General features: G+C 45.1%; 1 protein-coding gene across 2 annotated transcripts in view; it reads right to left on the minus strand.

Moving 5' to 3' along the window:
* GUCY1A1 (guanylate cyclase 1 soluble subunit alpha 1) overlaps positions 1–22,849 on the minus strand; it is a 60,180-nt gene extending 37,331 nt beyond the window's left edge. For both annotated transcript variants that reach the window (XM_082838527.1, XM_082838526.1), the window contains exon 1: positions 22,585–22,849. The gene's annotated coding sequence lies outside the window, so the exon portion shown is untranslated. The remainder of the gene's footprint in view (positions 1–22,584) is intronic.
* Between the last annotated feature and the right edge of the window lie 1,700 nt (positions 22,850–24,549).

The following is a 24,549-nucleotide window of genomic DNA, read 5'->3' on the forward strand; positions in this document are numbered from 1 at the left end:
TCCAGAGTAGGGAGGTTTTTAACTCTAAGACTGATCATTTTTTGATTCTCAATTGTTACAGCAAAATGTCTACAGGATGCTTTATAACTAATTAAAGAGTAAAACCTTTGGGACTATAAATCCTGAATATCTGTGCTTTTAACGATCACCACTGAAATCTGAATGCGTACAGTTACTATCTCTTCAAATTAAATATCATTCCCACTTATGGCAGGTCACGAGGAAATCAGATAAACATTTCGATATTTTGTTCCCCTAACACATGAAATAATCTCCAGCTACTCCTCTAATCCCTATCATAGTTATACTGCTCAAACAGTTCCTTACAAAGACATAGTCATCTAAAAATACACTTACAGGGGCTTCCCTGGTGGCGCAGTGGTTAAGAATCCGCCTGCCAACGCAGGGGACACGGGTTCAAGCCCTGGTCCGGGAAGATCCCACATGCCGCGGAGCAACTAGGCCCGTGAGCCACAACCACTGAGCCTGCGCTCTAGAGCAACAAGAGAAGCCACCGCAATGAGAAGCCCACGCACGGCAATGAAGAGTAGTCCCCTCTCTCCGCAACTAGAGAAAGCCCGTGCACAGCAACTAAGACCCAATGCAGCCAAAAATAAATAAATTTTAAAAATTAAATTAAAAAAAAAACATTTACAGAAAATATAGTGATTATTATGAAAAGGGTTAAGGGAGACGAGTAAGGCCTTTTTACTCTATGAAAAGCCATCTTGTTTTCATCTATTTGCAGATAAACACTGTGTATTTCTGTATTGTGGTTTGGCTCATACTAATAAATAGGGGAATAATGTCAGCGTAAAGTAGCGGTCACATTTGAAGACGCCCACCCACCCCTGCAGGTCCCCTCATCTCAGTCTGAACACACGCCCTGTCTTGGCAAAACCTGTTACAGAGTTTCCTTTATTGGTTCCTTGTCTCAGCAGGCTCTGTGCTTTCCTATAATATAGGCCCTTCCAATCAAGCTACCTTTTTTCCCTTAGATCAGTCCTATAATTACTGGAGCGCGGTATTCATCAGAATTCAGCTTGTCTTTTAAACTAATCTTGTATATTTGTTAGGACTGTTATAGCTTTTGTTAGTGTCCATAAGTGCTGACTGGTTTCGCCCCAACATATTTTCTTCCCATAAATCCTTTCATTTTTAGTGTGTAGTTTTGCAACATACAGCTTTTTAGGAAGTTATGTTGTATAAGAAGTGCCTATATTCTCAGCAATGTTGTTTGTTTTTTTTGTTTTTTTTTTTTATTTTTTGCAGTACGCAGGCCTCTCACTGTTGTGGCCTCTCCCGTTGCGCAGCACAGGCTCTGGACGCGCAGGCCTAGCGGCCATGGCTCACGGGCCCAGCCGCTCCGCGGCACGTGGGATCTTCCCGGACCGGGGCACGAACCCGCGTCCCCTGCATCGGCAGGCGGACTCTCAACCACTGCGCCACCAGGGAAGCCCCTCTCAGCAATGTTTGATTTAAACTTACAAGTAAGGTGGGAATTCCCTGGTGGTCCGGTGGGTAGAATTTGGCACTTTTACTGCCCAGGGCCCAGGTTCAATCCCTGGTTGGGAAACTAAGATCCCCCAAGCTGTGCAGCCAAAAAAATAAAGTAAAATAACAGGTAAGTTGAAAAGCCTACTTAACTACACGGGAGAAAACCCAATAAAGTACATTCTCTAAGGCTCTACAGATCCCGTTATGACTTAGGTCGTAAACCCTGATGAAACTTTCCAAATGGACCCCACGTGAGGAGCTGAGGCTCCGGGACCAGAGGCTCCACCTTTGCTTCTTCCTCTACCCTTTACCAGCTCTGTGACGTGAGTCAAGTTCTTAGTCTAACTTCACCTCCACTCTCTCCATGTGGAAATAGGCATCCTAATAACAACTATTTCATCCACGTGTTGTGAAGGTAAACATATAAAGTACTTAGGAAAGCACCTAGCACAGTACGTGCTGAATAAATGTCAACCAGCACATTTCCTTCTCAGCAGTCGTGTGATACTGAACCGTTTTCTTAACTTCCCTGAGCTTCTGTTGCCTCACCGGTAAAATGGTATGAAACAGGGATATACGAGGGATCAGAGAAAATATATGTAAAGGCCTTCCACAGAACAATCACACTCACAGAAGGTCACTAAATACATGATTGACAAATGTATTCTATCTTCTCAGAAAGACAGGTAATATTTTCAAGCTACGACATTTTTTCTCTTCACTTTTCAAAGCCAAGGGAACTCTGATTTATATCAGGTGCTTGGTGTCCCACAAATATAAAAAACATTCTCCACTTGAAGAACACGACTGCACACCAAGAAAGTTGTTATCTATGTCAATAGTTAGGGCTCCTTTCATTGAATTACCAAATAGTAGAGTTTACAGCACAGCCCAGGGCACTAAGATGCCATTCTGGTTTCATCTTATGTAATTCTATCAGCTAATAAGTTGCATGCCAAAGTTCTTTAATAAAATATTAGAATAAACATCGAAGAACTATGCTAGATTTTAAATCTCTTTTTCCACTCATTAAACCAAACTCGTTATATCAATCGAGAAAATATTATGTCATTGGAGTGCATACTATTTTCAATAAATACACATTATTCCCAATGTGGCAATTTTTTAAACAAAATAAACTCATAACAACCAAGGTAAAATAGAAATTCCATGGTATCTGATTTTCTTTTCCTAGAAGTGCATTCTGGGATTGACTGTCATATCTGTGCAGCATCTGATTTAACATTTTGAACAACGAGGAGGCAGTAAGGTGGCTTCTCCTTGATGGGAAGGAAGCGTGACCCTACGAGCACAGAATTCACTCTATGGGGGAAGAAAGTCAAATCATCTGGGCTCTAACCTGTCATATTTGGAAGGAAGATGATGGAAGAAGACACAACAATGACTCTGGATTCTTCTAATCCAGCCCTTGGAACTTTTCCCAAGATCCTTGAGAAGAAAGACCACAAACTAACAGAGTCATAAAAAAGTAAGATCTGTGAGCATTGCTGGAGACAGAACCTTCCCAGCCTCACCACGAACAAATCAATCAAGATGCGTACGCCTGGCCACACAGGCACCAACAAAGAGAAAACCAAGGAGACCCGAAGAAATGCACGGCAATGGAGGCGCGGGTGGTGAGCCAAGGGGAGGGTCAGATGAAGCTAAGCCAGCCCTGAGCAGGCCGCTGGGCACTCGTGGGGTCGGCCTGTGGGTCAGGTCCAGCCTTTGAGCTAAGAATGGTCTTCACATTATGTAATGGAAGCAAGCCAAAAGAACGTCTCATGATGACCGAGCACGAAATGAAATTCAAATTGCGGTGTCCACAAATACAGCTTCACTGGAACACAGCCCTGTTCTGCCGTAATAAGAAACATAGTTGGTCTCTGCCCACTCTCGCCCTTTTCTGTTTCCTGGCTCGCAGCTCCGCAAACCCTTGGAATCTCCAGAGGGATGGTGTTTTTTACGCAAACAGGTAGCTGGTGGCTGGAGGCCCCTGGGCAGCCTAGGACGGGGCCTCCTTGCCAGGGAAGCCAACCTGAGATTAGAAGGTTGGAACTTTGCATCCCTCCCAGATCTCTCGGGGGCGGGCAGGGGGGGTTGGAGGTTGAGTTAATCACTAATGGGCAATGAGTTAATCAGTCATGCCTACATAACGAAGCCTCCGCAGAAAACCCCAAGCGCAGGGGCGAGCTCCGGGCTGGGGAACACGTGGAGGTGTAGAAGGATGATGCGCCCAGAGCTCACGGAAGCTCCGGGTCCTTCCCCACGCCTGCCCTGTGCACCTCTTCCATCTGGCCGCTCTTGAATTGTATCCGTTTACAATCAACGGGTAATATAGTAAGGAAGCTGCTTCCTGAATTCTGTGAGCTCCTCTAGCATAATGTGGACCTCAAGGGGTGGGCCGTGGGAAGCTTCCAGTTAGAGTTGGTTGTGGCATGAATTTGAGATTAGGCTCTGAAGTTGGGGCGGCCTTGTGGGGCTGAGCCCTTAATTAATCTATGGGATACGGTCTCAGAACTGAATGAAACTGTAGGACACCCAGATGGTGTCGGGAAATTCCTGGGGAGGAAACACACACAGTTGCTGTCGGAAGTGAAGTACTGATGAAAGAAGGAAGACGGGGCTTTTCAATGTTTACAAGTTCATCCATTTACCTGTGGCCTAAGGCTGCTGCTTTGGAACAACAGTGGCAGAGCTGAGTGATTGCGACAGAGACCCAAGGCCAGCAAAGCCTAAAATATTTACTGTCTGGTCCTTTATAGATTCCATTTGCTGACCTTATAAGACATCATATACATTATCTCATCGAATCTTCACAACCATCTGACGGCGAGCGAGTGTGTATATGTTACACAAGAAGAACCTAAAATGTAGATTAAGGAACTTGTGCTCGGTCATTGCTAGTGAGTGGCAGAAACAGGAGGTGAACCCAGGCCCATCTGGTTATAAAGCCAATGCTCTGGGGTGACGTTGAAAAATGGGGGACTTTTATATACCATAGTGATTATTACTCAAATTGTTCTGGCAGTACATACGGTCGGGGAAAACAAAGGTTAAATTTATCTGCTAAAATGGAAGGTCAGACTTTTGGGCCTGGGACCGAGGGAATGAAGACATCCCAGAAACGCAGGTGGGAGGGGCCCTCTTGGGACCCCCGTGAACTCTAAGGAGACCCCGTTGTGCAAAATTTCACTTTGAGCCTCTTTGGTTTTAGGAATCAAAGTAGAATCAGAAGACAACTAGAGGGGCTTCCCTGGTGGCGCAGTGGTTAAGAATCCACCTGCCAATGCAGGGGACACGGGTTCGAGCCCTGGTCTGGGAAGATCCCACGTGCCGCGGAGCAACTAAGCCTGTGCGCCACAGCTTCTGAGCCTGCACTCTAGAGCCCGTGAGCCACATACTACTGAGCCCGCATGCCACAACGACTGAAGCCCGCGAGCCACAACTACTGAAGCCCGTGCGCCTACAGCCCATGCTCCGCAACGAGAAGCCACCACAATGAGAAGCCCGCGCACTGCAATGAAGACCCAACGCAGCCAAAAATAAATTTATAAAAAAAAAAGACAACTAGAAAGACTGTGGTTGTCTCTGACACACTTAAAGCATCTTTATTGTAAAGGAGAGGAATAAATTATGGGAAAGTATATTTTTCTGAGAAATTTTCTTTTAAAATCCTAGGGAAAAGGCTAATAACGGTGAAAAAAAACCAGAGCTGGATTAGAGTAATGTTGACACAGAAGAGAGTTAGATTTTTTGAGTTAGATCTTCCCTCTTCTGTGATTCACCCAAAGCTCCCGTCCTGGAGACCTCGGGCGGGGGGAGAGAGGTTTCTCTGGCAGCTCCGGGGGAGTGGGGTACACAGGCCACTGACTGGTTAGAGGCTGCCGGGCAGTCACGGGCCTTCTAGAGTTTTCCGTTCAGCTCTTTCTGATTCTTGAGACAGAAAATGGTCTTCTGTCACTGACACTGAGACACAGTCCTTGAAGCTAATGCTGGAACCAGGCCAGCCGAAGAAATGCAGCAAATTCCAACAGAAATTCACTTCTTTCTGAGTTTCTACATTAGGATCAGTTCAGAAGAAATCATTACCAGAAATGACACCTGGCTTCTGAACACGGATTTGCAGGTGTGTGTCTGGACACCCCAAGGGGCATGTTGAGAGAGCAGGTTCTTTCCCATTAAACCCCAAACCACGACTACATTGTTTTAAGGCCTTCTCATCTCTGACCAACTGAAAACAGGGAGGGTCCGAAGAAACTTTCCTGTTCACAGCGAACACGAACAATGTGTCTCCTGCATTTCAGTATCTTTTACACAAGAGTCAACATAAGGACACAGGCACTTACATGATACAAGTTCAGAACTTGAGGAGACCTTAGAGGCTGTTAACTGCAGTCCTTCCCCCTCGCAGATGGCGGAACAGAAATCCAGATTCTCGTGACTTGGCCCAAACCCCAAAGCTCCTGAGGGACAGAGGTCGCTCAGCAGCTGACGCCACGTGATCACTCCACACACTCTGGTCACCTCCTCAGCTGAAAGGCAGAGACGCCCCTCCATCGTGGAGGCCCCGCAATGGCTGCGATGCTTCGAGAATACGTCCACGCTCCGTCCTCTGAGTTCCAGTCCCACCCCTGTTGATCTGAGAGTTACCACACGTGCTCCACGTTAGTCCAGTCGGAGGGTCACCCGTGCTCTCACCTCGCACCAGCATCAACACTCGCTGCTGAACTGGCTTGGCTGTCTACAGTTTCTGAAACATTTCCCCAGGCTCTTTTCCACGATTTTCTCACCACCTTTTGCACTTTCTCAAGAAGCTATCTTTAGTCCTTTTTTAATTCTCTAAACATATTTTCTAAATAGCCTGACTTACTCATTACCCTGTCTTTGCCACTTAATTGAAAGTTAAGTATGTTTCCAGCCTTAATCTAACTAGCCAACGTAGATCACGATTTAGCAAACTTTAGGCTCCTAGTAAGTTAATTTTATGCTGAAATTAAAAGACAGGACTACCGGCTTGGAGTCATCTGGTATAAATGTGGATGGGATACAGATATATTAAGTCCTTATTATATGGTTCACTCAATCTTTTCCCTGGATCCTTCTGTACGTGCAGCACAAATACACATATGTAAGCAACACACAACTGGAGAAGAAATCATTTTCAGAAAGTTTTCCTACGTATTTTCCTTTTCTATCTTATTATTTTGTATGAGCTGTCCTATTCGTTTTTACTATTTTTGTCCAATTATTTTCCTTTTCTTTTTTATCACTTCCATTATTTTATTATTTAATGTTTACCTTTTTTGGAAAGGAAGAATCTCACTACACATAGAAATGCATGAAATTCACTGAGCTCATTTGAAAATGACAAGAGATTGGACATGAAGCCATGAGCGAAAGGGCACCCCATGGAGGAAGTACAGCGAGGTGAACGGGGCAGGGGGAATGCAGGAAGTTGTGGGAAAGGCAGGAAAGGGTGGTGCTAGAGATACTACAAAATTAAAGTTGGCATCAGTGGCAAATGACTAGGTCTGAGAAGCAGGATGACTCAGGTTCTGTCTGGAAGGATGTTGGGCCATTGATAGAGGCCCCAGAAGCCGGTTTGACAAAGTGATGGTCAGCTGTGCTTTGTACACGTGGACCTTGAATTCTTAGCGGGACATCTGGGTAGAGATGCACCTGAAAACTGAAGTCTTTAAGGAGTGTAAAACAGATTAGAGATATGAATCTGTGGTCCTCTAGATAGAGGAAGCCGTTTAAATCTGGACTTTAACTCAAACCGTTCAATGTCAAAGGGCCGCAGAAGAGAGATAAGACAGCCACACGGATGACTGGGGAATATTTGTACTTAAGAATTGAAGAACGATGTTAGGACTCAGATGGAGAAGCAGAGATCAGAAAAGTATGCTGAGAATGAAAAAGAAGAGGACACACGTTCAAACAGAGGGGTTTGTTGGGAGACCGAAGAGGGTCGGGGGGTGTGGTGGTCAGCGAGGCCTGCTGTAACTCAGCACCACAAACTGGGTAACTGGGTGCCCGCGACAACCTTAACACGTCGTCTCAGGTTCTTCAGGCTGGAAGTCAATGGCAGGGTGTTAGCATGGACGAGTTTTGGTGAAAGCTGGCTTTGTGGCTTGCAGATGTCTACCTTGTCACATGGAGGGGGGCAAGAGAGAAGAAAGAGAGAGAGAGCGAGCGACAGAGGGAGAGCGAGGGAGCGAGCGAGCGACAGAGGGAGAGGGAGACAGAGGGAGAGGGACGCGATAGTTCTCAGGTATCTCTTCTTAAAAGGGCACTTAAGCCCATCATGAAGTCCTGTAACAGGGAAGAACAAGTCTGACTCCGCTTTGGAGCTGCTTCTTTTACTTTAACCTTTGTGTTCTGTTGCTTTTTGCTACAAGGTAATCGCTATAATCAAGTTGCCTATAAGCTTAAATTATCCATAATGGCCCATCTCCGGGAACCCGGCCTCCCAGGTCAGGAGCATTAAGCTAAAATAACTTTGTTCAGCTCGCAGGCCCACCTGTGAACGTCTGCAGCAAGGAAGAAATTCGTACATCCCCTCCGGAGTCTGAAGCGGAAATATCTGCAACAACCTATTACCTTTTTCATTGTACTTTACCTCCTCACCTCCCTCTCCTTGTTCTATAAAAGAAACTAGCATCCAAACCTGGTGAAGATGCTTCCTCAGGACCCTAGTCCACCATCCTCTCAGTCTGCAGGCTTTCCGAATAAAGTCCCTATCGCCTGCGTCCACACCGCGTCTTTCGACGTATTGTCCCGTTGTGTGGCAAACGGAGCGAGCTTGGACTCGGCAACACTCCCACCCCCACCTAAACCTAATACTAGCCAATAAACATCTCTTTATGTTCAATAATATTAGTCATGAGACAAAAACCCATTCGAATGTCTAAAATTTAGAAGTCTGACAATGCCAAGACTTGATGCTGATGCGGAATAACGGGAATTTTTTGTAAACTGCTGGTGGGAAAGTAAAAAGGAGCAAACCACTTTGGAAAGCAGTTTGGTGGTTTCTTAAAAGGTTGAACACACCCTATCATACCACCCAGCTATTCCATTTCTAGGTATTTACTCATGAGAAAGGTAAATACATATACAAACAAAGACTTGAACACAGACATTCATGAAGCAGGTTTACTTGTAACAATCAAAAACTGGAAACAACTGAAGTGTCTTCGATCACGTGAATGAATAAGATGTTGTATAGCCATATGTGCAAAGGACTGTTATCCAGCAGAAACGTGCAACAAAGAAGATAAATCTCAAAATCATCATCTGAGTGATGGGACTGCACACACAAGAGTCCACACTGTAACAGTACTTTGTATAAAATCAAGACACTGCAAGCAAACCCGGACTTACGGACAGCAGATCAACGATCGCCTGGAGATAGAGGAGGGGTGCTGATTGGGAAAGGACACAAGAAATTGTTTAGGGGTGACGGAAACGACTTCTATCTTGATTGTGGTGACGGGTTAACGGGTGTATACACCTGTCAAATCTTATCCAACCGTATATTTTTTGTATTTGAGGTTTATTTTAAGTGTCATACCTTAGCCAGGTCATTAAAAAGAAAAAAAAAACCAACTCAGTGGAGGACTAAAAGAACCTAAATGAACTAAATTCCAAAATAAATAAATAAGAAGCCATGGAAGAGATGAGACCTGGGCTATTTTCATCCCAGATCAAGTGGTGGAAGGTGGCAGAATCTCCCACAGGCCGGGGTCAAGAGTGGCTGCTTAAATGTCTATCAGACTTTTAGCTGCTGGAGGAGAGATTAGATCACCAAGGACCCCGAAGCTAAGATGGGCTGGTCCTCCACCTCGCAGCCTAATATGTGTATGTGGTACATGACACACACACCTGATAGACGACATGAGAAGAGGAAGAAAATGTGACCCACGGTCAAGAGAAAACAGTCAACAGAAAGAGACCAAGAAATGGCCAAGATGTTGTCACCAGACAGGAACTTTACAACACCCGTGATAAACATACTAAAGAATCCAGTGGCCTAGTTGAATAGCAGGCATAAATAGGGAGCTTCCATTAAGAAACCGAACATAGAGAAAAAGAAGCAATCGGAAATGCTAAAAATGAAACATCACAGCAAGGGAAATAAAGAATTCCATTTACCATCAGAGGAAAGGATCAGTGAACACGAAGTCAGGTTAACAGAAGTGACCCCAACAAAAACACAAAGAGAATAAAGAGTGATAAAATGGAAAAGCATCTGAAATCTGTAGAACAATATCTAAAGGTCTAACATACATGTATCGAGAGTCCAGGGAAAAAAAGAGAGGAAATGGAAGCAGAAAAATATTTGAACAAATAATGTCTGGGAATATTCCATATTTGATGATAGCATCAAACACAGATCCAAGAAGTTCATTAAACCCCACACATGATAAATACAAAGAAAACTACACCTAGGCATAATGTTATCAAACCTCTGAAATTCAAAGATAAAAAGAAAACTTTCGAAAAGCATCCAGAGGTGAAAAAAAGAAATATAATAAAGAGGGAGTAAATGATTTTTGCTTACTTTTCTCCAGAATAGAGAATAGCAGGTAATGCAAAGAAACGTATGGGCTGAAAGAAGAAAACTGCCCTCTTTACCTTAAATTATAAATCCAACAAAATCTTCTTCGAGTTAACATGAAAAAAAAGAAGTTTCCTAAACACTACAGTCATAACTTTGGTGGAGAATTTAGATACTTTAATTTAACTGAATTTCTATCATTTGTATTAAATGTATTAATTTTTTTCTGGTTTTATGTGTTTCATTTGGAAGTTCATAGATCATCAAAACCTAACTCTAAAGCTCATAATGCTACAGAGTCTAATCTATTTCAAAAACAAATGCTACTGATTCTATGTAAAATCATATACAAACCAACAGAAAAACTGATATGTAAGCCATTAAGGTGGTAAAGCATAGTTTTTTTTAAATTAAATTTAAAATTAAATTTAAATTAAATTAATTTATTTATTTATTTATTTTTGCTGCATTGGGTGTTTATTGCTGCATGCCGGCTTTCTCTAGTTGCGGCAAGCGAGGGCTACTCTTCATTGTGGTGCGTGGGCTTCTCATTGCGGTGGCTTCTTTTGTTGTGGAGCACGGGCTCTAGGCTCATGGGCTTCAGTAGTTGTGGCACGTGGGCTCAGTAGTTGTGGCTTGCGGGCTCTAGAGCGCAGGCTCAGTAGTTGTGGCTTGCGGGCTCTAGAGTTCAGGCTCAGCGTCTGTGGCGCACGGGCTTAGTTGCTCCGCGGCATGTGGGAACTTCCTGGACCAGGGCTTGAACCCGTGTCCCCTGCATTGGCAGGCGGATTCTTAACCACTGAGCCACCAGGGAAGTCCTAAAGCATAGTTTTTAGAGGATGGATCCTGCCTGGCTAAAAAGACTGGTTCCACCACTAATTCAATGTATGACATTTAGGCAAATTATTTTTCTACTCTTGACTTTGTTTCCTGACCTTAAATTAAATGATAAGGGTAGAACATTCTCAAGGGTTTCAAGAAAGGTAATTGCGTTTTAACAATGCTTGGAATATAGTATGTACTTAATGAATGTTGACTATTATGACCTGAAATTAGGTTTACATTAGCCCCTTTATGCTACTTTGTTCAAGGCTTGGTTAACAAAGCAGTAGTTGTCAAAGGGCTCCAAGTTCTGCGCACCCTGGGGTGCCCCGAGAGCCTCTCCTAGGAGGTGCAAGGTCAGAACTGCTTTCATAACAGCACTGGGATACCATGTGTCCTTTCCATCCTCATTCTCTCTCAAGTACACAGCAGCTTTCTGGAAGTTAACACGACATCTACAAGGTCGTCATTATGCAGCTAATGAAATGCATGCCCCTACTTCTACACAGTAGGTTAGGGTATGAATGTGTATATTCAGGAATTAACCCGTTTGTTCTCCGAACTTCTACTGTGGTCTTTCTCCCTTTCATGCGTTATACTTGCTCTGATCTCTGTAACCTCATTATTGCCCCAAAAATCATTATTTTGAAATTCCCAAGTTCTTCTTATATCTACATGTAAACACAAGAAGTAACTACCCCTTGGGATTTTGTTTTGCAGTGATATTATATTATATTAGCTTTTCTAAAGTTAAAAATTTTATTTTAACAGTTATTTTAGAATTCAATAATACTTATTCTAATGTAAAGAAAAAATTATTTATACTTTTCCTTTACTTAAAGACAGACTTTTTTGCTTAAAAAGAGGGAACTGGAAAATTTCCTCAACCCACAGCTGCACCATGTACATCTGCCATGGTAGCCTGACAGCTTCCCAGTACTGATGAGATCAGTGGTGATGTTAATTAATGTGATTATTTTGATACTGTATAATATAAAATGTAAAGTTTGTCAACATTTGGAAGACCTGCAAAACACGGGGAGCCAGTATTTTCCAGTGACCACGATGTTCCAAATTCATGCAGGAATAAAGGTTCCATTCACAGAACAATGGATTTTAATGGTTTCAGATCCCATGTGGCAAGTAACCTTTATGAAATGATCACTTCTCAAATTTTGAATTTTTTATACCAAAAGAATATCTACAGTTGTCTTAAAACATATTAAACGCCTCCTCTCTTTTCAACTATGCATCACTGTAGGGCTGTTTTTTTTCATACTTCCACTAGAGCAACCTGAATGTGTTAAATATAGAAAACATATTCCTTTTCACTTCAAACGATTGTATATTGACTGTGGGTTCTTCTACCAAATGCATAGTTACTGCTCACAGATATTAAACTTTAAGTTTCAATCTCACTAACCGTGTGGACACACCACCGCTTTACCTTCACATCACACTGCTCTCCATCCGGCAGCGCACACTTCTCTCCAATGCCGGACAAGACCATAGCTTTCTCCTTTAAAGCTGATATTCTGCTCTGGACTCCATCACAGATGCTTTCTTTAAGACCTTTCTTTCTAATTATTCTACCTATGTAAAATCTTTAATCTTTCTGTCTACCTGAATTCCTGAATTTACCCATCCATCCAACCATTCGTTTATTCATTTGTTCATACATCCTGCAAATTATTTATTAAGCACCTATTACTACATTCTAAGGGCTGAGGTTTCAGGAATTAAAAACAAACAAATACAAGGAAGCCAACATTAAACCCTAAAGGAGGGTCTCATGTAGGGGTTGGTGGGTGAGCAGGATAAAAACACACAAATTCAGTGAAGTGTGAACTACCATGACATGTTGTGATGGGGACACAGAAAATCTGCATCAAATGCTGACACGGTACATTGGTAAGTGCTTCCTCAAATGAATGACTCTTAAGCTGAGCCTTGTTGAATGAGTAAGAAATAACAAGGCATAACAAACAAGAAAAGCTATTCCAAGGAGCAGAAAAGTAGGCGCAAAAGAGAAAGACAGAACAAGAAAGAGTTTGGTGACAAACTGCAGCTGTGACAACATGGCTGTGACACAGTATTCTAGTAGGAGGGTGACTGAGACATGGGAGCAGAGTTAGAGGTGAAGTGCGGCCGTCAGATCACCCAGTGGGAGCTGTGAGCGCTGCGCCGTTTCTACACCGCTTTACACGCGTGTGACACGCAGCGCGCAGCAGCGCTTCTCGGTACCCAAGCAGTGACCAACGCTCATTTGTCAAAGACAGCTAACGCAGACAGCCACAGCCGAACGCCACTTTACTGTGTGTAAAACAGACTGACGGCACACAGCTCCCAACACCCACTGTGCACTGAAACAGAGCCAGGACTAAGACAGGAATAACTAACAGATTTTACTCCAGTTGGATTTAGACAGATGATCAAGGCTGGTGAGCAAAAATGTTCTAACCATCCCCAGCCAAGACGCTTCTTCACCAGCGACGAAGGAGACTAGCAGGGAAGGAGACGTGTGAAAAACAGCCCTTCCCAGGGCTTCCCCGGGCCTCCTCGCTATTTAAGCGCCCTGCTGCCCAAGGCACCCGACTCACCGGCCTTTCTTAAGCCCCACATGCGACGTCTACCACTTTCCTTTTTCTCTTGACTTTGAAAGTCTATATTCAGGAAACCATGGTCTTGATTGAAGGCAGAAGGCAACATAATCAAAGTGACGTCTGCTCTTGGGCAAACAAGCTTGTGCTGCTTTTCTGGGTAAAACAGTTCCCCGTGGCCTCCAGAGATACACTCCGCGGGACCGCATCAATCCAACTGAACTGGCCGCAGGGCAGGGCTGATGGGAGAGAAACCTTTGTGGGGTGTGGCCTCACGATACCTGCGGTACACAACCTTCTTGCTCCTGGCCAAGCCGGCAGGTGAGCTGCAGGTGACAACGCAGCCTAAGTCAGGATCAAGCCTTCGAGCGTCAGAGGGAGCGGGGAAAGAGAAGCATCGGAAGAGAGCAGCTTCACTTAGGACGGCCTGCTGTGCAACAGGCTCTGTCAACATCGCGGCCCTCTCACACACCACCGGGAACCTTTTCCAGCACAAGATGGCACAAGAAGAGCTTAAGAATATTACTCTAAACCGTCCCCACAGAAAAGATCCACAACAGAGGCTGTGGCACATTGTTACTTGGACTAGAGACGAACAAAGAAGAGTGTTAGTCATTAGTGACTGCAAATATTTTAAGACACTGAAAAGTGAAATTTTACCCAGAGTTTGCACTGGGAGGATTGCCTGTTGCTAAGCACATTTGGAAACGTACAGCGTTGATCCAGCGTAAGAATCTCTTGCCTCAAATCTTGACCTATCAGGTCTCGACTATGTGACTGTGTTTATCCAAGTATCTTCCACGTTACATTTGTAATCCTCGAAATTCTGAGCTAACCCATATTGATTCAGTTTTATATTCACCAATACACAACTTAAAAGTTCATATTATACCAGTGAAACGTTGAAATTCTTTGTCCTATGTTGAATTAAGTTAATCATATGAGCCAGGTGTCATTTAACTACTTGTAATAGAGGATATCTGAAGCTGCAAAATGAAAGAGAAGAAGCAGCTAGCAATTTCAGTGCGTTCATATAAAATTAGACTAGTAACATAACCAAACTCCTCTAATAAAAATATGCATCATTAAAGTCCTAGGGTTTGTCAGCCTCATGGATGGAAACTCCTGATGCAGTGTGAGGACTCAAACAATTTCCCTAAGTCTAGAGATGCAGCTAAAACCCTGAAGGGTTGGAATTGACCATGAAGGTCTAATGAAAAGTAATGCAGATGCCACACAACCTTTCCCCAAAACTCTGAACAACAAAATGGTTCCGAGTCACCTAACAAAGAAAGGTTCAGTGGACATCCTGGTCTAGGTGTCACCTAACCCCTTTTAACCTTAACTCTGTTTATCGGTATTTCCCAGCACTCACTGCTCTGAGATGCCCACTTCACATCACACATTCCGACCGAACGCTCGTGATCCCTGGAGCACTTTTATTACGTGTCTGTGAACAGAATGGGAGCTAAACTGAAATGGCATCTCCTCCCATTGGGGAGAAGTCAATTCAGCAAGTGATTACAGCGGAAGATAAGACGGTGAAAGACAAGTACCATATGACATCGCTTATAGTGGAATCTAGAAAAGTGATGGAAATGAGCTTGTCTACAAAACAGAAACAGACGCACAGACACAGAGAGCAAACTTACGGTTGCCAAAGGGGAAAGGGGTGAGGGATAAACTAAGAGTTTGGGATTCACAGATACACACTACTGGATATAAAACAGACAATCAACAAGGACCACTGTATAGCACGGGGAACTCTACTCAGTATCTTTTAATAACCTGTAATGGAAAAGAATCTCAAAAAGAGCATACATATATATACCTGCATATATATATATGACTGAATCACTTTGCTGGACACCTGAAACTAACACGACACTGTAAATCAACTATACTTCAATAAAACAATTATAGCCAAGGATAAATAACAGCATAGGGGATGAACAGGGAGGTGCAGGGAAACATAACAATGCCCTCGATTCAGACCCGGAAGAGCAGGGAAAGTTTCTAGGAAGTAGAGCCTAGCTTGAGATATAACGTCTGAGTAGGTACCGGCCCCTCGAAGGCCCAGCAAGGGGCCAGGGAATCGGGAAGAGGAGGGGAGGTGGCCGTGTTCCCCACAAAGGGATGCTGCAGAGTGTGCGGTGAGAAGTGGCACTGCCGGTTCTCCACCCATAGGTTCGTCCCCCCCCACACACACACACACACGCACACTCTCACACAGGCCCTCACACACGCACTGACAACCTCACACCCCCTCACACTCATACACTCACACAACTCCCACACACTCACCTTCACACACACCCTCATACACACTCACACACCCCTCACACTCACACACGCACTGACCTCACACACACTCTCCTACGCACACACACTCACATACACTGACCTCACACTCACACACACTCACCTTCATACACCCCCTCATACAAACACCCTCACACAGACACACACTCACACCCTCACACACAGTCACTCTCACACACCCCCTCACACTCAGACACAGGCACTGACAACCTCACACACCCTCACACGCCCCCTCACACTCACACACACACTGTCACACACACTCACACCCCGCTCTTCCCACTCTTTAAATCCCACAGGTCCTGCAAAGTCCGGCATCCTCATCCTGTTGTCGAATCTCTGCTCAGCGCCAGACCTTCCCTAGAAAGCCTTCTTCAGCATTTCCCTCCTGTGGGACGCTGGCTTTTCAAGTTCTTGAGAAGTTTCTAAAACTGCAGCACAAATATTAAGCTCCTGGTAACGTGCTGACATATGTAATTCCAAGGCTGTTTCTGGGTGGTTATCTCCACGCACAGACTTTAAGCCCCTTCAGGCAGGAATGTCATAAACTTTGCATCTTCCTCAGTAACACGCAAAATCCATAATACACTTCATCCTGAGAGGTACAGAAAAGTGACTAACCTCTGAAAAGTGTGTCACAGAACATAACGTAAGCTGAAGCTTTCAAAGACTACAAATTGAAAACAAATTCTTTTAATTCTTGTTACTACTGCCAGGCACAGCGGTGCTCACGGCGTTTATTAGCTATAGAGGAGAGCAGGCTGACTGCGGGGGGCGAAGAAATTCAGATGAAGGTGACTGACTGGACCAGCTGGTTTGGCTTCATCTCAGTTCCTCGAGAACGTATCATTATAACGGCAAAAGCAAGATAAAAGTCAAGTAACAAATTTAAGGCCCAAGCCATAGTATGATGTTCAATACCCTAAATGAGTTTAAATCCATTAATTGGGAAAAATTTCATCACAAAGTACTGAAAGCGCGTGTGGATGTGATAAGGGAACAGTTACAATCATCTTTTAAAATGTTCCCTGAAAGGAGGGCTGACAGGGAGCAAAGAAGCCAGCCATGGTCTCAATTTTCAAAACAAAGAAGGTGGATTCCAACTTTAGCCTTGAGAGCTAGACACTGATTCCAGGCACGCCTCCCACGAGATTCTTAACATTATCATCTGTAAGCGCCCCAAATGTGAAGTGTTGTTACCTACCAGCTAGGGAGAGGTCAAAGGAACCCATCATTACAAAGGAACCCAGGGCTATTTCTTTTTGTTTTCACAGGGTTACTTCATAGCTCTTCTGCAGAAAGTGGAAATCCAGTGCAGCAAGGAACCTGACTGAGTCTGTCACAGAATGCATGCGCCCCGCCCACAGGAAGGAATGTAAACGCTGAGGAAGGAGAGTCGCTCGACTATAACGCTGCCGGAATGGCCTTATAAAGACCACTCATTTGTGGGCTCCTGCAAAGCAAGGGAAGGCGTCTAGGACCAAACGTCCTGCCCGTTCTCCACTCGGCATAGTTATTGGATGAAGATATTAACTGCATCCTGATCACATCTGCTCATGCCTCTAAATGGGGAAGAATAGCTAATCTGTATCATGGAACCAACATCCAAAAATATCCTGACCTCCTGGAACAACAGGCTAATGAAAGGTGAAGGTTACATTTAATTGCAATAAGTATTTTTTAAAGTCCCAAATCTAGTAGCCAAATGTACAAATCGAGGAAAAGAAGTATACTTGCAGAGAAGTATGCAAAAAGATGCCTCATTAAACAGTGCAGTATGGATGCCAAAAATGTAGAAGGGGAGAGGACAGATCTGACTTTAGAATGATTTACTATGTGGTACCCAGAGGAGACAGCCAGACAAGTCCAATGATGTTAGTCCGTTCCTGTTTGCTCAGCTCTCAGGACCACACTTTCAGAAAAACAGGAATTCATCCAAAGGAGAAATTCCTTGATGATAATGGGATTCTCGACCTATGCCAATTAAGGACAAGTTGAAGGAAATGAATATTACCACAGAGATCACAGACATATTATATCTCTGTTATGTAGAAAAGCTTTCTGTATAAGTATTCTAAGAGGTAAAAATTGGGATATGAATATTATAGAGGCAAATAGTACAGTTCACTATAAGGAAAGAGTTCTCAGGCTCAGAGCAGGTCAAATAAAGGAATGCCTCCCGCGTTCAAGATGAATCTTGATCAACAGCTCGCCTAAATTGATCTTAACATTCTCCTTGAATTTGGAAATAAGATCATCTGCTAAAAGTGAAAAAATAAAGATAATTTGGACTGGAAAACCTGGAGAACTCCGGAACATGTCTTATGGGGAATTTGATAGAAATTATCCAGGAAAGAATAGAATAACTTCCGAGCAATGTTAACCATCCCTGAAGCTGAAGGTGGAGTGAATCAGGTGCTGGTAGGCCTAGTGGCAAGAGATGAAGGGATGGAGCAGAGCTGACGTGGCTGTCCAACGTCAGTGCGCTGAGCAAAGAGGAAAACCGGAGAAAATCGGGACTGGCCAAGGTGCAGAGTCACAGGACAGGAGGGTGTGCGCGGTGCTGAGCGAGGGGCTTACTGGAAGGACAGGAGGTGGGGTCAGAACGAGAATACGGAAGGCTCAGCTTTTTCAGCTGGGCAGCCCTGAGTGATGGGAAGGCCCGGAGGGCGGGGGGCGAACACCAGTGGATTCCCAAAGTGAAGCAGCGCAGGCTGAGGTCCTGGGGACCCAGCGCGCAGATGCTGAATGAAGTTCCCAGCAATGGCAGCTGATCAAAGTGTGGGAAGCAAATCCTCTGTTGGCGTAGGTTCCCAAGGGAAGTGGAATATTCAGGAAGTCAACAAGCACTGGTCACAGGGAGAGGGTAACACCCGTGAAGCGTGTAAACTTAGAAAGACCCGGGGTAGCTGGGCGATGCTGAAAGGATTAACAGTTAGGAGCAGCTCTGAACAGCCTGCAGGCCCCATGGGAGAAAAGCACAGGCATGTGTGTAGGACCAAGACCACAACAGTCCACGTAGGCTCCTTGCAAAACAGATACTAATCCTGACATGGTATCGTCGAACAGAATACCTACAGCACCAAGGCATCAAAAAACTAAAATCAATAACTAGGAAGACACCCACTATGTGCCAGGTACTGCGAATCCAAGGATGAATACCCTGAGGGAGATCTGGGTTTGGTAGCAATACAGACATCTGAACAGGTGTTTGTTTTTCCACTGCAGTATGTTGATTTACAATGTTGTGTTAGCTTCAGGTGTACAGCAAAGTGATTCAGATGCACACACACACACACACACACACACACACACACAAATCTTTTCAGATTCTTTTCCCTTATAGGTTATTACAAGATATTCCCTGTGCTATCTAGTAGGTCCTTGATGATGATTTGCTTTATATACAGCAGTGTGTATCTGTTAATCCCAAACTCCTAATTTATCCCTCCCCGCCCCTTTCACCTTTGGTAACCAGAAGTTTGTTTTCTATGTCTGTGAGTCTGTTTCTGTTTTGTAAATAAGTTCATTTGTATCTCTTTTTCCCCAATTCCACATGCAAGTGATACTGTATGACATTTATCTTTCTCTGGCTTCCCTGTCTGAACAGGTATTTTTATTTTTAATTAATTAATTTTTTTGGCCGCACTGCGCGGCATTAGTATCTTGGTTCCCTCACCAGGGATCAAACCCATGCCCCTTGCATTGGGAGCGTGGAGTCTTAACCACTGGACCACCAGGGAAGTCCCTAAAAAGGTATTTTTAATGTAAGGTAGCAGAGTGAAAGGGGACACATAGCTATGTCAGACCTGGAAAAAATTCAGGATTAAGAAGCTTTCCTGGGGGTGCCCAGACCCCTTTCCTGGGGTGTTCACTCCCAAAGCCACTGTCTTCTGTTGGCTTCTTGCTAATTCCTACTGTGGTGAGAAGGAAGAAGTGGTACCCGAGTGAATTAACTTAAGTTGCCTTTGATTTTCTGAAAGGGAGAGTTTATTTTAATAAAAAGATTATTAACGGCCAGAAAGGATTCCAGGCAAGCATCTACACGCAGTTGATAATCACATTTCTGTGGCTGGGCCTGGGGGAGGGGGGATCATGGCCCAAAGCCTCTCAGGGTTCATAAGGGCGTCACTCTCCTACTGCTGCTGGGCGGGGACTGGCCTAAAGCTCAGTCCTGGCAAATAATTCTGTTCATACCCTGTAAGCCTGAAGGCTGCAGAAGAACAAGCCTGTGGGCCTAGCACTCAGGGGAGAGAGAAATAGATGAACTAGGTCAGATGCTTCCAAACTGTTTGAGAGAAACAAAAGAAGCCAATGTGAGTCAGGATAGCCAAAAAATCACTCCAATGCCAAACGAGTCAACTAATCTATGCGCGGCTGAATTGGTTCATCTAAAGACCCAAAACTTGCCAGAAGATTTTCTTGTATCAAGATGGAGAGCCCCAACCAAAACTGCTGCACAGGCCCCTAACGAATGTTTACTGAAAACATCTAGATGGCCTAGGGACTAAAAACAAGTGAAATTATTGATATTTTAGAAAGAAAAGCAACTGTTTCTACAAATATGCAGAAAAGTAATAAACTGTAATGTTTAAGAAGAGTTGCTTGGGTAAATATTTATAATTAAGTGGTATAAAAATCAATGATACAGAAGTTATATATCCTAGCAAATAAAAGGAAAGTTAAGCAACTTCCTGGAAAATCTAACATTCCTAATGGAAATAACAATTTGAGTTATCACTTACTTCTTTAGTCTTTAGTCCAATATTAATTTAAAAAGTTTTTTAAAATAATGCTTTAACACAAGATCATTTTATAAACCATAGTTATATGAGATTTGAGGACCACACCTTGTGAAGCTACGTCTCCTTCTACATTCTCAAGAACGACAAAAAAAAGTATCTTGGACATGTTATTGTATACCCGGGTACCTAGTAGCAGGGACTTAAAGGGGCTTTTTATATTCATACACTATGAAACACCACACCAAGCATAAGTACTTTCTATTTGTGTTGGGTCTCAAAGAGAGAAAAATAAAATTCTTATTTTCTCTGTCATACATTAGAAAAAAGATCCTACAGCACAAGGAAAAACAGAATACCCATCTATTCATTACAAATTTCTATTAAATAAACTCCAGCTACTTAAGTTTCCTCGCTGATACATTTAAAAACATACAAGTGGGTCTGTTTTATATGAGATGTTTAATTGTATGTTTAAAAACATACAAGTGGGTCTGTTTTATATGAGATGTTTAATTACTGTACCAATAATTATTCTAGAATTTTCCCTACTACTTTATGTCTACAGGCTTTATGTAAAGAGCCTACTGTTTTGACGTGAAAAGTACAGCTTATTTATTTTAACTCCGTGCTTCTTATTTTTCTGTTGGGTCATAGATCCCTTTAGATATCTGAGGACTCTGGATTATCACCCTAAAAATGCAGAGACTCAAACGTTTAAATACAATTTCAGGATCCCCGGGAGCAATCCACAGACCGAGCTGTGTAATAACTGAACAGAGAGCACAGACTGCACGGGCAAACTCCACCAAAAGCATAACACTGTTAACATGGCTTTTTGACAAATTAAGATTTGCTTCTAAATTTTAGACATCATATTTCTGTTAATTGCTGTTATTATTGATTTTTGTCACTCTTCATAATATAGTACCTGAAATGACAATTCCCAAAGAAAACAAAAAAACATAGCCGTCTTAGGAAAAGCAACAGATTAGCTCCACACTAGGAACCAAGGTATAAAAATCTACATCCACCACTGAAGGCTCTAACGCTTATCCACGTGTCATCAGAGGGTCAGCGATGTTCCTCCCAAGAGCAGTTCTAGTTAGGAGGTAAGCATTTGATGAAATCACTATCACAGGGCTGACCCTGATATGTTATAAGTCAAGCTCTAATTTAAAACTGTATATATGACCCGTTCTACTTAAAATTCCAGGGGGTTTCAGTGTGTTGGAAACCAAGACGCCCCGGTCACAATTAAGCGACACGTTCAACCTTCTGGCTTACTTCAGAAGATACACACTGTCCACCAAGTGCAAAATGAAGGCGCATCCCTGGGAAACGAGGGAGTAAAGGAAAGACGCACGGAATGCATAACCTGAAATCACATGACCACTCGCAGCGGAGCGGCCACACAAGTGCCGCCGCGAGGCTGCTCGGCCCACCCCGGACAGGCTGAGGGCACCGGCCCGACGCCAACCGCTCCCCAGGGCGCCGCGGTCACAGTGGGCATCGGATCCCCAAGCAGTAATTAACACGCGCGCACACACACACACAGACACGCGCGCGCGCACACGAACACACGCACAGGCACACGCGCGCGCAGGCACACACACACGCACACGCGCGCGCAGGCACACACACACGCACACGCGCGCGCAGGCACACACACGCACACGCACGCAGACACACGCACACTCCCCGGCGGAGCCCGGCAGCCCCCCTGGAAGTTCGCGGCGGCCCCGCTGAGCGATCCCGGGGTCGCAGCCGCCCGGCCCCCAGGAGCGCGAAACGCTCACGCGCAGCGTGGCCGGACGAGGCTGCGGTGACGCCGGCGCGGCCTCACTCCCCGCGGGCCCTCCGCCCTCGGCCGCCGCGGGGCCCCGGGGCGCGGTGCTGCCCCCGGCGTGGGAACCGGGCCCGGTCCCGGGAGCGCAGGAGGGCTTCCTGGGGGGCACGCGAGGGCCCGGACTGGGGGCCGCGGAGAGGGCCGCCCCCCGGGAGCCCGGGCCGGCGAGGGCGCGCGGCGACCACTTACTCGGGGGCGTCTCGACCTCGGGCTGCGTTTCCGGCTCGCCGGCAGCTCCGGGCGCGCCTCGCAGATCCGCGCCGCCCGCCCAGGAGGAGAGTGGGCGGCGGGCGGCAGAGGGGGGCCCGGCGGCGGCACCTGCCGGTCCCTGCACCGGTGTCCCCACAGCCGGCGGCCGCCGCGCCTCTTCCCGGCTGCCGCTCAACAGGCAGGGCGGGCGCGGCGCGCAGCAAACCCGGTTCCCGCGCGGCGCCCACGCTCAGGCAGCCCCGGCCCCGGGCTCCCGCTCTCTCTCTCCCTCTCTCCCTCCCTGTCTCCTCCCCCCGCTCTCAGCCCTAAGGATCCCTCGCAGCGCCTCTCCCTGCGGTCTTTTCGGAACCCCTCCCCTTCCCTGCACCAAAAGACTGAGAAAGAAAGCAGCGGTTGAAACGCACCGTGGTGAGGTTACGCCGGGCTCCTGTCCGCTCGCGGCGCGCCCTCCCCGCAAGTGTCGGTCGCCTGGGGGGGCGGGTGTGCTCCCGCGGCGGCTCCCTGCCTTCTGCGTGGACTCTAGCAGCCAAAGTGTAGGGAAACTACACCGAAATCTGCTCCTGGAAAGCCAGCTCGGGGCTGAGTGTCACCCACTGCGACCATACTAGGGCAGGGGGACTGAGTCCTCCAGCCGCCCAGTCGCCTTCCCAGCAGTTCCTGTGTGGAGACGGAGACCAGGGAACAGGGACAAAGGAAGAGAAAGGAGAAAGAGGGAGGGAACGCAAGGAAAATTTGGCCGACTTAAAAAACAATGTTTTCCACTATGCACTGGGCCGGAAAAACCTCAGTTCTCCGTAGTTAGAAACTCCAGCATTTCTGCTGGGAAATTGATGTCTCTGCATGGATGGTTTTCGTGCCCTGGTTCTCAGGTTAAAGCCAATCTGCTCCTTTGCAAATGCAGTTCTATGGCTGCCGAGCATTTACATCTTTCCAGTAAGGTCCTGATTCTGCTTGCTTCGGTACATTTAGTTCTGTTTGTTGGATGTGCGGTGTGTGTGTGTGTGTGTGTGTGTGTGTATTCCAGAACAGAAAAATAAGTTCTTATATAAGCGTTTTGAGTCACCTTTCCGACCTCAAAAAAGCTCATTATGCTGTTTCATTTTGAATTCATAATTAGTCATGATTATTATGCGATCTTTCTTCAAACCCAGGAACTCTGAGATACATTGTTCGTGGTTATCTCCAATTCGTATATTTCTCCCCAAACTTACCCACATAAATCTCTCCATTTTAGACTCATCTCGCAGCCTTGACAACTATGCTGTCCTCCAGACAAACATCAGTCAGAATAAACATACATTTAAATAAGAAAAAATACATTTAAATAAGAAAAAAGGGCGTTTAACTAAAATTTGCCTTAGTATCGGGCAACTGGTCCAGAGCTATAAGTGCATTTTTTGGCTCTGCCATCTCTGAAACCATCTGTTTCTCTACATCTGATGCATGATAATCTCTTAGGTCAAAAGGGCTTTTGACTTCAGAGAATTTAAGTGCTAGGAGGAAACAAATAAGTAAGAAGTACCCAGTATCGCATAGTTGAAAGAGGATTTCATAGTATTTTAAGAAAGATAAAGCTAATGATTTGAAGCTCAGAGGAAGCACAGATACCGTCTGACTGGAGACTATTTCATATCAGGATGGCAGTAGAGTCAGGCCTTAAAGCACGGATCATATCTGGGAAAACATAAAATAGAGGAAGTTTTTGTCTTTTGTGTTTTTCAGGCAGCGGCGAACTTGTGAGCAAAGGCTTGGAGGTGGGAGGGTAGGACCCTGCTGTTCAAAAAGGGAGTGGTGATCACAAGGGTCGGAAAGGCCACTGTTTCTGCAAATAACAGACGCTGGAGAGGGTGTGGAGAGAAGGGGACACTCCTCCACTTTTGGTGGGAATATAAACTGGTGCAGCCACTGTGGAGAACAGTATGGAGGTTCCTTAAACTAAAAATA

Source organism: Leucopleurus acutus, assembly GCF_964270905.1.
Source record: "Leucopleurus acutus genome assembly, chromosome: 4".
Taxonomy (NCBI): domain Eukaryota; kingdom Metazoa; phylum Chordata; class Mammalia; order Artiodactyla; family Delphinidae; genus Leucopleurus; species Leucopleurus acutus.